Raw genomic sequence first — 14,122 nt, 5'->3', positions numbered from 1 at the left:
GAGAGATGGTGACAGAGACAGAGAGAGATGGTGACAGAGCGAGAGAAAGAGAGATGGTGACAGAGAGAGAGAGATGGCGACAGAGTGAGAGAGAGTGATGTGACAGAGAGAGAGAGAGAGAGATGGCGACAGAGCGAGAGTGAGTGATGGTGACAGCGCGAGAGAGACAGATGGCGACAGAGCGAGAGAGAGAGATGGTGACAGAGAGAGAGAGAGATGGCGACAGCGCGAGAGAGAGAGATGGTGACAGAGCGAGAGAGAGAGAGATGGTGACAGCGAGAGAGAGAGATGGCGACAGCGCGAGAGAGAGAGATGGTGACAGAGCGAGAGAGAGCTCGTGACAGAGAGAGAGAGAGATGGCGACAGCGCGAGAGAGGGAGATGGTGACAGAGCAAGAGAGAGATGGTGACAGAGAGAGAGAGAGAGATGGTGACAGAGAGAGAGAGAGATGGCGACAGAGAGAGAGAGATGGCGACAGAGAGAGAGAGAGAGATGGTGACAGAGAGAGAGAGAGATGGCGACAGAGCGAGAGAGAGAGATGGTGACAGAGAGAGACAGAGAGAGATGGTGACAGAGAGAGACATGGTGACAGAGAGAGAGAGAGATGGCGACAGAGTGAGAGAGAGTGATGGTGACAGAGAGAGAGAGAGATGGTGACAGAGCGAGAGAGAGAGAGATGGTTCCAGAGCGAGGGAGAGAGAGATGGCGACAGAGAGAGAGAGAGATGGTGACAGAGCGAGAGAGAGATGGTGACAGCGCGAGAGAGAGAGAGAGATGGTGACAGAGCGAGAGAGAGAGATGGTGACAGAGAGAGAGAGAGAGATGGTGACTGAGAGAGAGAGAGATGGCGACAGAGAGAGAGAGAGATGGTGACAGAGAGAGAGAGAGAGATGGCGACAGAGCGAGAGAGAGATGGCGACAGAGAGAGAGAGAGAGATGGTGACAGAGAGAGAGAGAGATGGCGTCAGAGCGAGAGAGAGAGATGGTGACAGAGAGAGAGAGAGAGATGGTGACAGAGCGAGAGAGAGAGAGATGGCGACAGAGTAAGAGAGAGTGATGGTGACAGAGAGAGAGAGAGATGGTGACAGAGCGAGAGAGAGATGGCGACAGCGCGAGAGAGAGTGGTGGTGACAGAGAGAGAGAGAGATGGTGACAGAGCAATAAAGAGAGAGATGGTGATAGAGAGAGAGAGAGAGAGATGGTGACAGAGCGAGAGAGAGAGATGGTGATAGAGAGAGAGAGAGAGATGGTGACAGAGCGAGGGAGAGAGAGATAGTGACAGAGCGAGAGAGAGAGAAATGGTGACAGAGAGAGAGATGGTGACAGAACGAGAGAGAGATGGCGACAGAGCGAGAGAGAGAGATGGTGACAGAGAGAGAGAGAGAGAGAGATGGTGACAGAGCGAGAGAGAGAGATGGTGACAGAGACAGAGAGATGGCGACAGAGTGAGAGAGAGTGATGTGACAGAGAGAGTGAGAGAGAGATGGCGACAGAGCGAGAGTGAGTGATGGTGACAGCGCGAGAGAGAGAGATGGCGACAGAGCGAGAGAGAGAGATGGTGACAGAGAGAGAGAGAGATGGCGACAGCGCGAGAGAGAGAGATGGTGACAGAGCGAGAGAGAGAGAGATGGTGACAGAGCGAGAGAGAGAGATGGCGACAGCGCGAGAGAGAGAGATGGTGACAGAGCGAGAGAGAGCTCGTGACAGAGAGAGAGAGAGATGGCGACAGCGCGAGAGAGGGAGATGGTGACAGAGCAAGAGAGAGATGGTGACAGAGAGAGAGAGAGAGATGGTGACAGAGAGAGAGAGAGATGGCGACAGAGAGAGAGAGATGGCGACAGAGAGAGAGAGAGAGATGGTGACAGAGAGAGAGAGAGATGGCGACAGAGCGAGAGAGAGAGATGGTGACAGAGAGAGACAGAGAGAGATGGTGACAGAGAGAGAGAGACATGGTGACAGAGAGAGAGAGAGATGGCGACAGAGTGAGAGAGAGTGATGGTGACAGAGAGAGAGAGAGATGGTGACAGAGCGAGAGAGAGAGAGAGATGGTTCCAGAGCGAGGGAGAGAGAGATGGCGACAGAGAGAGAGAGAGATGGTGACAGAGCGAGGGAGAGAGAGATGGTGACAGAGTGAGAGAGAGATGGTGACAGAGAGAGAGAGAGAGATGGTGACAGAGCGAGGGAGAGAGATGGTGACAGAGCGAGAGAGAGAGATGGTGACAGAGAGAGAGAGAGAGATGGTGACAGAGCGAGAGAGAGAGAGATGGCGACAGAGTGAGAGAGAGATGGTGCTAGAGAGAGAGCGAGATAGTGACAGAGCGAGAGAGAGAGATGGTGACAGAGCGAGAGAGAGATGGTGACAGAGAGAGAGAGATGGCGACAGAGCGAGAGAGAGAGATGGTGACAGAGACAGAGAGAGATGGTGACAGAGCGAGAGAAAGAGAGATGGTGACAGAGAGAGAGAGATGGCGACAGAGTGAGAGAGAGTGATGTGACAGAGAGAGAGAGAGAGAGAGATGGCGACAGAGCGAGAGTGAGTGATGGTGACAGCGCGAGAGAGAGAGATGGCGACAGAGCGAGAGAGAGAGATGGTGACAGAGAGAGAGAGAGATGGCGACAGCGCGAGAGAGAGAGATGGTGACAGAGCGAGAGAGAGAGAGATGGTGACAGAGCGAGAGAGAGAGATGGCGACAGCGCGAGAGAGAGAGATGGTGACAGAGCGAGAGAGAGCTCGTGACAGAGAGGGAGAGAGATGGCGACAGCGCGAGAGAGGGAGATGGTGACAGAGCAAGAGAGAGATGGTGACAGAGAGAGAGAGAGAGATGGTGACAGAGAGAGAGAGAGATGGCGACAGAGAGAGAGAGATGGCGACAGAGAGAGAGAGAGAGATGGTGACAGAGAGAGAGAGAGATGGCGACAGAGCGAGAGAGAGAGATGGTGACAGAGAGAGACAGAGAGAGATGGTGACAGAGAGAGAGAGACATGGTGACAGAGAGAGAGAGAGATGGCGACAGAGTGAGAGAGAGTGATGGTGACAGAGAGAGAGAGAGATGGTGACAGAGCGAGAGAGAGAGAGAGATGGTTCCAGAGCGAGGGAGAGAGAGATGGCGACAGAGAGAGAGAGAGATGGTGACAGAGCGAGAGAGAGATGGTGACAGCGCGAGAGAGAGAGAGAGATGGTGACAGAGCGAGAGAGAGAGATGGTGACAGAGAGAGAGAGAGAGATGGTGACTGAGAGAGAGAGAGATGGCGACAGAGAGAGAGAGAGATGGTGACAGAGAGAGAGAGAGAGATGGCGACAGAGCGAGAGAGAGATGGCGACAGAGAGAGAGAGAGAGATGGTGACAGAGAGAGAGAGAGATGGCGTCAGAGCGAGAGAGAGAGATGGTGACAGAGAGAGAGAGAGAGATGGTGACAGAGCGAGAGAGAGAGAGATGGCGACAGAGTAAGAGAGAGTGATGGTGACAGAGAGAGAGAGAGATGGTGACAGAGCAAGAGAGAGATGGCGACAGCGCGAGAGAGAGTGGTGGTGACAGAGAGAGAGAGAGATGGTGACAGAGCAATAAAGAGAGAGATGGTGATAGAGAGAGAGAGAGAGAGATGGTGACAGAGCGAGGGAGAGAGAGATGGTGACAGAGTGAGAGAGAGATGGTGACAGAGAGAGAGAGAGAGATGGTGACAGAGCGAGGGAGAGAGATGGTGACAGAGCGAGAGAGAGAGATGGTGACAGAGAGAGAGAGAGAGATGGTGACAGAGCGAGAGAGAGAGAGATGGCGACAGAGTGAGAGAGAGATGGTGCTAGAGAGAGAGCGAGATAGTGACAGAGCGAGAGAGAGAGATGGTGACAGAGCGAGAGAGAGATGGTGACAGAGAGAGAGAGATGGCGACAGAGCGAGAGAGAGAGATGGTGACAGAGACAGAGAGAGATGGTGACAGAGCGAGAGAAAGAGAGATGGTGACAGAGAGAGAGAGATGGCGACAGAGTGAGAGAGAGTGATGTGACAGAGAGAGAGAGAGAGAGAGATGGCGACAGAGCGAGAGTGAGTGATGGTGACAGCGCGAGAGAGAGAGATGGCGACAAGCGAGAGAGAGAGATGGTGACAGAGAGAGAGAGAGATGGCGACAGCGCGAGAGAGAGAGATGGTGACAGAGCGAGAGAGAGAGAGATGGTGACAGAGCGAGAGAGAGAGATGGCGACAGCGCGAGAGAGAGAGATGGTGACAGAGCGAGAGAGAGCTCGTGACAGAGAGGGAGAGAGATGGCGACAGCGCGAGAGAGGGAGATGGTGACAGAGCAAGAGAGAGATGGTGACAGAGAGAGAGAGAGAGATGGTGACAGAGAGAGAGAGAGATGGCGACAGAGAGAGAGAGATGGCGACAGAGAGAGAGAGAGAGATGGTGACAGAGAGAAAGAGAGATGGCGACAGAGCGAGAGAGAGAGATGGTGACAGAGAGAGACAGAGAGAGATGGTGACAGAGAGAGAGAGACATGGTGACAGAGAGAGAGAGAGATGGCGACAGAGTGAGAGAGAGTGATGGTGACAGAGAGAGAGAGAGATGGTGACAGAGCGAGAGAGAGAGAGAGATGGTTCCAGAGCGAGGGAGAGAGAGATGGCGACAGAGAGAGAGAGAGATGGTGACAGAGCGAGAGAGAGATGGTGACAGCGCGAGAGAGAGAGAGAGATGGTGACAGAGCGAGAGAGAGAGATGGTGACAGAGAGAGAGAGAGAGATGGTGACTGAGAGAGAGAGAGATGGCGACAGAGAGAGAGAGAGATGGTGACAGAGAGAGAGAGAGAGATGGCGACAGAGCGAGAGAGAGATGGCGACAGAGAGAGAGAGAGAGATGGTGACAGAGAGAGAGAGAGATGGCGTCAGAGCGAGAGAGAGAGATGGTGACAGAGAGAGAGAGAGAGATGGTGACAGAGCGAGAGAGAGAGAGATGGCGACAGAGTAAGAGAGAGTGATGGTGACAGAGAGAGAGAGAGATGGTGACAGAGCGAGAGAGAGATGGCGACAGCGCGAGAGAGAGTGGTGGTGACAGAGAGAGAGAGAGATGGTGACAGAGCAATAAAGAGAGAGATGGTGATAGAGAGAGAGAGAGAGAGATGGTGACAGAGCGAGAGAGAGAGATGGTGATAGAGAGAGAGAGAGAGATGGTGACAGAGCGAGGGAGAGAGAGATAGTGACAGAGCGAGAGAGAGAGAAATGGTGACAGAGAGAGAGATGGTGACAGAACGAGAGAGAGATGGCGACAGAGCGAGAGAGAGAGATGGTGACAGAGAGAGAGAGAGAGAGATGGTGACAGAGCGAGAGAGGGCGATGGTGACAGAGAGAGAGAGAGAGAGATGGCGACAGAGTGAGAGAGAGAGAGATGGCGACAGAGCGAGAGAGAGAGATGGTGACAGAGAGAGAGAGAGAGAGATGGTGACAGAGAGAGAGAGAGAGATGGCGACAGAGCGAGGGAGAGAGAGATGGTGACAAAGCAATAAAGAGAGAGATGGTGACAGAGAGAGAGATGGGGACAGAGAGAGAGAGAAAGAGATGTGACAGAGCGAGAGAGAGAGAGATGGTGACAGAGCGAGAGAGAGATGGTGATAGAGAGAGAGAGAGAGATGGTGACAGAGAGAGAGAAAGAGAGATGGTGACAAAGCAAGAGAGAGATGGTGACAGAGAGAGAGAGAGATGGCGACAGAACGAGAGAGAGAGATGGTGACAGAGAGAGAGAGAGATGGTGACAGAGCGAGAGAAAGAGAGATGGTGACAGAGAGAGAGAGAGATGGCAACAGAGTGAGAGAGAGTGATGGTGACAGAGAGAGAGAGAGATGGCGACAGAACGAGAGAGAGAGATGGTGACAGAGAGAGAGAGATGGTGACAGAGCGAGAGAAAGAGAGATGGTGACAGAGAGAGAGAGAGAGAGATGGCGACAGAGCGAGAGTGAGTGATGGTGACAGCGCGAGAGAGAGAGATGGTGACAGAGCGAGAGAGAGAGATGGTGACAGAGAGAGAGAGAGATGGCGACAGCGCGAGAGAGAGAGATGGTGACAGAGCAAGAGAGAGAGAGATGGTGACAGAGCGAGAGAGAGAGATGGCGACAGCGCGAGAGAGAGAGATGGTGACAGAGCGAGAGAGAGATGGTGACAGAGAGAGAGAGAGCTGGCGACAGCGCGAGAGAGAGAGATGGTGACAGAGTGAGAGAGAGATGGTGACAGAGAGAGAGAGAGATGGTGACAGAGAGAGAGATGGCGACAGAGAGAGAGAGATGGCGACAGAGAGAGAGAGAGATGGTGACAGAGAGAGAGAGATGGCGACAGAGCGAGAGAGAGAGAGAAATGGCGACTGAGAGAGAGAGAGAGATGGTGACAGAGAGAGAGAGATGACGACAGAGCGAGAGAGAGATGGTGACAGAGAGAGAGAGAGAGAGATGCTGACAGAGAGAGAGAGAGAGATGATGACAGAGAGAGAGAGATGGCGACAGAGTGAGAGAGAGTGATGGTGACAGAGAGAGAGAGAGAGATGGTGACAGAGAGAGAGAGAGATGGTGACAGAGCGAGGGAGAGAGAGATGGCGACAGAGAGTGAGAGAGATGGTGACAGAGCGAGGGAGAGAGAGATGGCGACAGAGTGAGAGAGAGATGGTGACAGAGCGAGGGAGAGAGAGATGGCGACAGAGTGAGAGAGAGATGGTGACAGAGCGAGAGGGAGAGATGGTGACAGAGAGAGAGAGAGATGGCGACAGAGAGAGAGAGAGAGAGATGGTGACAAAGAGAGAGATGGCGACAGAGTGAGAGAGAGAGATGGTGACAGGGAGAGAGAGAGATGGTGACAGAGAGAGAGAGAAAGAGATGGCGACAGAGCAAGAGAGAGAGATGGTGACAGAGCGAGAGAGAGATGGTGACAGAGAGAGAGATGGGGACAGAGAGAGAGAGAGATGGTGACAGAGCGAGGGAGAGAGAGATGGCGACAGAGTGAGAGAGAGATGGTGACAGACCGAGAGAGAGAGATGGTGACAGAGCGAGAGAGAGATGGTGACAGAGAGAGAGAGAGAGATGGTGACAGAGCGAGAGAGAGAGATGGTGACAGAGCGAGAGAGAGAGATGGTGACAGAGAGAGAGAGAGAGAGATGGTGACAGAGCGAGGGAGAGAGATGGTGACAGAGCGAGAGAGAGAGATGGTGACAGAGCGAGAGAGAGATGGTGATAGAGAGGGAGAGAGAGAGATGGTGACAGAGAGAGAGAGAGAGATGGTGACAGAGCGAGAGAGAGAGATGGCGACAGAGTGAGAGAGAGATGTTGATAGAGAGAGAGAGAGATGGTGATAGAGAGAGAGAGATGGTGACAGAGCGATAGAGAGATGGGGATAGAGAGAGAGATGGTGACAGAGAGAGAGAGAGAGAGATGGCGACAGAGCGAGAGAGAGAGATGGTGACAGAGCGGGAGAGAGATGGGGATAGAGAGAGAGATGGTGACAGAGAGAGAGAGAGAGAGATGCTGACAGAGAGAGAGAGAGAGATGATGACAGAGAGAGAGAGATGGCGACAGAGTGAGAGAGAGTGATGGTGACAGAGAGAGAGAGAGAGATGGTGACAGAGCGAGAGAGAGAGAGATGGTGACAGAGAGAGAGAGAGATGGTGACAGAGCGAGGGAGAGAGAGATGGCGACAGAGAGTGAGAGAGATGGTGACAGAGCGAGGGAGAGAGAGATGGCGACAGAGTGAGAGAGAGATGGTGACAGAGCGAGGGAGAGAGAGATGGCGACAGAGTGAGAGAGAGATGGTGACAGAGAGAGAGTGAGAGATGGTGACAGAGAGAGAGAGAGATGGCGACAGAGAGAGAGAGAGAGAGATGGTGACAAAGAGAGAGATGGCGACAGAGTGAGAGAGAGAGATGGTGACAGGGAGAGAGAGAGATGGTGACAGAGAGAGAGAGAAAGAGATGGCGACAGAGCAAGAGAGAGAGATGGTGACAGAGCGAGAGAGAGATGGTGACAGAGAGAGAGATGGGGACAGAGAGAGAGAGAGATGGTGACAGAGCGAGGGAGAGAGAGATGGCGACAGAGTGAGAGAGAGATGGTGACAGACCGAGAGAGAGAGATGGTGACAGAGCGAGAGAGAGATGGTGATAGAGAGGAAGAGAGAGAGATGGTGACAGAGAGAGAGAGAGAGATGGTGACAGAGCGAGAGAGAGAGATGGCGACAGAGTGAGAGAGAGATGTTGATAGAGAGAGAGAGATGGTGATAGAGAGAGAGAGATGGTGACAGAGCGATAGAGAGATGGGGATAGAGAGAGAGATGGTGACAGAGAGAGAGAGAGAGAGATGGCGACAGAGCGAGAGAGAGAGATGGTGACAGAGCGGGAGAGAGAGAGATGGCAACAGAGCGAGAGAGAGAGAGATGGCGACAGAGAGAGAGAAAGAGAGATGGTGACAGAGCGAGAGAGAGAGAGATGGCGACAGAGTGAGAGAGAGATGGTGCTAGAGAGAGAGCGAGATAGTGACAGAGCGAGAGAGAGAGATGGTGACAGAGCGAGAGAGAGATGGTGACAGAGAGAGAGAGATGGCGACAGAGCGAGAGAGAGAGATGGTGACAGAGACAGAGAGAGATGGTGACAGAGCGAGAGAAAGAGAGATGGTGACAGAGAGAGAGAGATGGCGACAGAGTGAGAGAGAGTGATGTGACAGAGAGAGAGAGAGAGAGATGGCGACAGAGCGAGAGTGAGTGATGGTGACAGCGCGAGAGAGAGAGATGGGGACAGAGCGAGAGAGAGAGATGGTGACAGAGAGAGAGAGATGGCGACAGCGCGAGAGAGAGAGATGGTGACAGAGCGAGAGAGAGAGAGATGGTGACAGAGCGAGAGAGAGAGATGGCGACAGCGCGAGAGAGAGAGATGGTGACAGAGCGAGAGAGAGCTCGTGACAGAGAGAGAGAGAGATGGCGACAGCGCGAGAGAGGGAGATGGTGACAGAGCAAGAGAGAGATGGTGACAGAGAGAGAGAGAGATGGCGACAGAGAGAGAGAGATGGCGACAGAGAGAGAGAGAGAGATGGTGACAGAGAGAGAGAGAGATGGCGACAGAGCGAGAGAGAGAGATGGTGACAGAGAGAGAGAGAGAGATGGTGACAGAGCGAGAGAGAGAGAGATGGCGACAGAGTGAGAGAGAGATGGTGCTGGAGAGAGAGCGAGATAGTGACAGAGCGAGAGAGAGAGATGGTGACAGAGCGAGAGAGAGATGGTGACAGAGAGAGAGAGGATGGCGACAGAGCGAGAGAGAGAGATGGTGACAGAGACAGAGAGATGGCGACAGAGTGAGAGAGAGTGATGTGACAGAGAGAGAGAGAGAGAGATGGCGACAGAGCGAGAGTGAGTGATGGTGACAGCGCGAGAGAGAGAGATGGCGACAGAGCGAGAGAGAGATGGTGACAGAGAGAGAGAGAGATGGCGACAGCGCGAGAGAGAGAGATGGTGACAGAGCGAGAGAGAGAGAGATGGTGACAGAGCGAGAGAGAGAGATGGCGACAGCGCGAGAGAGAGAGATGGTGACAGAGCGAGAGAGAGCTCGTGACAGAGAGAGAGATGGCGACAGCGCGAGAGAGGGAGATGGTGACAGAGCAAGAGAGAGATGGTGACAGAGAGAGAGAGAGAGATGGTGACAGAGAGAGAGAGAGATGGCGACAGAGAGAGAGAGATGGCGACAGAGAGAGAGAGAGAGATGGTGACAGAGAGAGAGAGAGATGGCGACAGAGCGAGAGAGAGAGATGGTGACAGAGAGAGACAGAGAGAGATGGTGACAGAGAGAGAGAGACATGGTGACAGAGAGAGAGAGAGATGGCGACAGAGTGAGAGAGAGTGATGGTGACAGAGAGAGAGAGAGATGGTGACAGAGCGAGAGAGAGAGAGAGATGGTTCCAGAGCGAGGGAGAGAGAGATGGCGACAGAGAGAGAGAGAGATGGTGACAGAGCGAGGGAGAGAGAGATGGTGACAGAGTGAGAGAGAGATGGTGACAGAGTGAGAGAGAGATGGTGACAGAGAGAGAGAGAGAGATGGTGACAGAGCGAGGGAGAGAGATGGTGACAGAGCGAGAGAGAGAGATGGTGACAGAGAGAGAGAGAGATGGCGACAGAGAGAGAGAGAGATGGTGACAGAGAGAGAGAGAGAGATGGTGACAGAGTGAGAGAGAGAGATGGTGACAGAGAGAGAGAGAGATGGGGACAGAGAGAGAGAGAAAGAGATGGCGACAGAGCAAGAGAGAAAGATGGTGACAGAGCGAGAGAGAGATGGTGACAGAGAGAGAGATGGGGACAGAGAGAGAGAGAAAGAGATGGCGACAGAGCAAGAGAGAGATGGTGACAGAGCGAGAGAAAGAGAGATGGTGACAGAGAGAGATGGCGACAGAGTGAGAGAGAGTGATGGTGACAGAGAGAGAGAGAGATGGCGACAGAACGAGAGAGAGAGATGGTGACAGAGAGAGAGAGAGATGGTGACAGAGCGAGAGAAAGAGAGATGGTGACAGAGAGAGAGAGAGATGGCGACAGAGTGAGAGAGAGTGATGGTGACAGAGAGAGAGAGAGAGGTGGCGACAGAGCAAGAGAGAGATGGTGACAGAGCGAGAGGGAGAGATGGTGACAGAGAGAGAGAGAGATGGCGACAGAGTGAGAGAGAGAGATGGTGACAGAGAGAGAGAGAGAGATGGGGACAGAGAGAGAGAGAAAGAGATGGCGACAGAGCAAGAGAGAGAGATGGTGACAGAGCGAGAGAGAGATGGTGACAGAGCGAGAGAGAGAGATGGGGACAGAGAGAGAGAGAGAAAGAGATGGCGACAGAGCAAGAGAGAGAGATGGTGACAGACCGAGAGAGAGAGAGAGATGGTGACAGAGCGAGAGAGAGAGAGAGATGGTGACAGAGAGAGAGAGAGATGGTTCCAGAGCGAGGGAGAGAGAGATGGCGACAGAGAGACAGAGAGATGGTGACAGAGCGAGGGAGAGAGAGATGGCGACAGAGTGAGAGAGAGATGGTGACAGAGTGAGAGAGAGATGGTGACAGAGCGAGAGAGAGAGATGGTGACAGAGAGAGAGAGAGATGGTGACAGAGCGAGAGAGAGAGATGGTGACAGAGAGAGAGAGAGATGGTGACAGAGCGAGGGAGAGAGATGGTGACAGAGCGAGAGAGAGAGATGGTGACAGAGAGAGAGAGAGATGTCGACAGAGAGAGAGAGAGATGGTGACAGAGAGAGAGAGAGATGGTGACAGAGTGAGAGAGAGAGAGATGGTGACAGAGAGAGAGAGATGGGGACAGAGAGAGAGAGAAAGAGATGGCGACAGAGCAAGAGAGAAAGATGGTGACAGAGCGAGAGAGAGATGGTGACAGAGAGAGAGAGAGATGGGGACAGAGAGAGAAAGAGATGGCGACAGAGCAAGAGAGAGATGGTGACAGAGTGAGAGAGAGAGAGATGGTGACAGAGCGAGAGAGAGATGGTGATAGAGAGAGAGAGAAAGATGGTGACAGCGAGAGAGAGAAATGGTGACAGAGCGAGAGAGAGATGGTGACAGAGAGAGAGAGAGATGGGGACAGAGAGAGAGAGAAAGTGATGGCGACAGAGCAAGAGAGAGAGATGGTGACAGAGCGAGAGAGAGAGATGGTGACAGAGCGAGAGAGAGATGGTGATAGAGAGAGAGAGAGAGATGGTGACAGAGAGAGAGAAAGAGAGATGGTGACAGAGCAAGAGAGAGAGATGGTGACAGAGCGAGACAGAGAGATGGCGACAGAGAGAGAGAGATGGTGACAGAGCGAGAGAGAAAGATGGCGACAGAGAGAGAGAAAGAGAGATTGTGACAGAGCGAGAGAGAGAGAGATGGCGACAGAGTGAGAGAGAGATGGTGATAGAGAGAGAGAGGGATGGTGATAGAGAGAGAGAAAGAGATGGTGACAGAGTGAGAGAGAGAGAGATGGCGACAGAGCGAGAGTGAGTGATGGTGACAGCGTGAGAGAGAGAGATGGCGACAGCACGAGAGAGAGAGATGGTGACAGAGCGAGAGAGAGATGGCGACAGCGCGAGAGAGAGAGAGAGATGGTGACAGAGCGAGAGAGAGAGATGGTGACAGAGAGAGAGAGAGATGGCGACAGAGTGAGAGAGAGTGATGTGACAGAGAGAGAGAGAGAGAGATGGCGACAGAGCGAGAGTGAGTGATGGTGACAGCGCGAGAGAGAGAGATGGCGACAGAGCGAGAGAGAGAGATGGTGACAGAGAGAGAGAGAGATGGCGACAGCGCGAGAGAGAGAGATGGTGACAGAGCGAGAGAGAGAGAGATGGTGAAAGAGCGAGAGAGGGAGATGGTGACAGAGCAAGAGAGAGATGGTGACAGAGAGAGAGAGAGATGGTGACAGAGAGAGAGAGATGGCGACAGAGAGAGAGAGATGGCAACAGAGAGAGAGAGAGAGATGGTGACAGAGAGAGAGAGAGATGGCGACAGAGCGGGAGAGAGAGATGGTGACAGAGAGAGACAGAGAGAGTTGGTGACAGAGAGAGAGAGACATGGTGACAGAGAGAGAGAGAGATGGCGACAGAGTGAGAGAGAGTGATGGTGACAGAGAGAGAGAGGGATGGTGACAGAGCGAGAGAGAGAGAGAGATGGTGTCAGAGAGAGAGAGAGATGGTTCCAGAGCGAGGGAGAGAGAGATGGCGACAGAGAGAGAGAGAGAGATGGTGACAGAGCGAGGGAGAGAGAGATGGCGACAGAGTGAGAGAGAGATGTTGACAGAGTGAGAGAGAGATGGTGACAGAGCGAGAGAGAGAGATGGTGACAGAGAGAGAGAGAGATGGTGACAGAGCGAGAGAGAGAGATGGTGACAGAGAGAGAGTGAGAGATGGTGACAGAGCGAGGGAGAGAGATGGTGACAGAGCGAGAGAGAGAGATGGTGACAGAGAGAGAGAGAGATGGCGACCGAGAGAGAGAGAGATGGCGACAGAGAGAGAGAGAGATGGTGACAGAGAGAGAGAGAGAGATGGTGACAGAGTGAGAGAGAGAGATGGTGACAGAGAGAGAGAGAGATGGGGACAGAGAGAGAGAGAAAGAGATGGCGACAGAGCAAGAGAGAAAGATGGTGACAGAGCGAGAGAGAGATGGTGACAGAGAGAGAAAGAGATGGCGACAGAGCAAGAGAGAGATGGTGACAGAGCGAGAGAGAGAGAGATGGTGACAGAGCGAGAGAGAGATGGTGATAGAGAGAGAGAGAGAGAGATGGTGACAGCGAGAGAGAGATGGTGACAGAGAGAGAGAGAGATGGGGACAGAGAGAGAGAGAAAGAGATGGCGACAGAGCAAGAGAGAGAGATGGTGACAGAGCGAGAGAGAGAGATGGTGTCAGAGCGAGAGAGAGATGGTGATAGAGAGAGAGAGAGAGATGGTGACAGAGAGAGAGAAAGAGAGATGGTGACAGAGCAAGAGAGAGAGATGGTGACAGAGCGAGAGAGAGAGATAGCGACAGAAAGAGAGAGAGATGGTGACAGAGCGAGAGAGAGAGATGGCGACAGAGAGAGAGAAAGAGAGATGGTGACAGAGCGAGAGAGAGAGAGATGGCGACAGAGTGAGAGAGAGATGGTGATAGAGAGAGAGGGATGGTGATAGAGAGAGCGAGAGAGATGGTGACAGAGCGAGAGAGAGATGGTGACAGAGTGAGAGAGAGAGAGATGGCGACAGAGCGAGAGTGAGTGATGGTGACAGCGCGAGAGAGAGAGATGGCGACAGCACGAGAGAGAGAGATGGTGACAGAGAGAGAGAGAGATGGCGACAGCGCGAGAGAGAGAGATGGTGACAGAGCGAGAGAGAGATGGTGACAGAGAGAGAGAGAGATGGCGACAGCGCGAGAGAGAGAGATGGTGACAGAGCGAGAGAGAGAGAGATGGTGAAAGAGCGAGAGAGGGAGATGGTCTCAGAGCAAGAGAGAGATGGTGACAGAGAGAGAGAGAGATGGTGACAGAGAGAGAGAGATGGCGACAGAGAGAGAGAGATGGCAACAGAGAGAGAGAGAGAGATGGTGACAGAGAGAGAGAGAGATGGCGACAGAGCGGGAGAGAGAGATGGTGACAGAGAGAGACAGAGAGAGTTGGTGACAGAGAGAGAGAGAGATGGT

At 53.1% G+C, this 14,122-nt stretch overlaps 1 protein-coding gene across 1 annotated transcript in view; it reads left to right on the top strand.

Annotated features, from left to right (window-relative positions):
* The window catches only part of LOC121275052 (inhibitor of growth protein 4-like), a 93,906-nt gene that overhangs the window by 33,282 nt on the left and 46,502 nt on the right, over positions 1–14,122 (top strand). The gene's annotated exons all lie outside the window — the stretch shown is intronic.

This window comes from Carcharodon carcharias (assembly GCF_017639515.1).
Source record: "Carcharodon carcharias isolate sCarCar2 chromosome 40 unlocalized genomic scaffold, sCarCar2.pri SUPER_40_unloc_8, whole genome shotgun sequence".
NCBI classification, from domain to species: domain Eukaryota; kingdom Metazoa; phylum Chordata; class Chondrichthyes; order Lamniformes; family Lamnidae; genus Carcharodon; species Carcharodon carcharias.
This window is presented reverse-complemented; position numbering and strand designations above follow the sequence as displayed.